Source organism: Rhinopithecus roxellana, chromosome 12, assembly GCF_007565055.1.
Source record: "Rhinopithecus roxellana isolate Shanxi Qingling chromosome 12, ASM756505v1, whole genome shotgun sequence".
Lineage (NCBI taxonomy): Eukaryota > Metazoa > Chordata > Mammalia > Primates > Cercopithecidae > Rhinopithecus > Rhinopithecus roxellana.
Window position 1 is genome coordinate 43841418 of NC_044560.1, and position 599 is coordinate 43842016.

Below are 599 nucleotides of genomic sequence, written 5' to 3' on the forward strand. Positions count from 1 at the left end.
TGGCTCAGGTGGGAGGATTGCTTGAGGCCAGGAATTCAAGACCAGCCTGGGCAACATAGCTGGTCTAAAAAATAAAAATAAAAAAAAATTAGCCCAGTATGACTCGTATGCCTGTGTCTCCAGATACCTGGGAGGCTGAAGTGGGAGAATCACTTAAGCCCAGGGGCTTGAGGTTGCAGTGGGCCATGATTACTCCACTGTACTTCAGCCTGGGTGACAGAACGAGACCCTGCCTCTAAAAATTTTTTTAGAAGTCATTGAACTGAACCTTAAGATCAGCATATTAAATACTTCACTTAAAAATAATTAATACTTGGAATGATACAGAGAAGATTAGCATGGGCCCCTGTGTAAGGATGACAGGAAAAAAAATACTGTGTTTTAAATGTTTACTGCTTCCTCACTTTTCATGAGGAAAAAAAAATTCACTGAATTTATATGATCTAACAGGTGTGAAAAACTCCCTATCAAAAAATATCATTCCCCACCAACTTAAGAATAGACTGAATTTCCCCTGATTAGCTTCTCCTTTGATATACATATTGAAAGCCCTAAATAAAATGCTATATTAATTTCCCCAATGAATATTTTAGCATGAC

General features: G+C 38.1%; 1 non-coding gene across 1 annotated transcript; it reads left to right on the forward strand.

Annotated features, from left to right (window-relative positions):
• Window positions 1-283: 283 nt before the first annotated feature.
• Window positions 284-391, forward strand: LOC115892493. Its single transcript, XR_004052372.1, has one exon. It is a non-coding gene; the product is annotated as a U6 spliceosomal RNA (small nuclear RNA).
• Window positions 392-599: the final 208 nt, after the last annotated feature.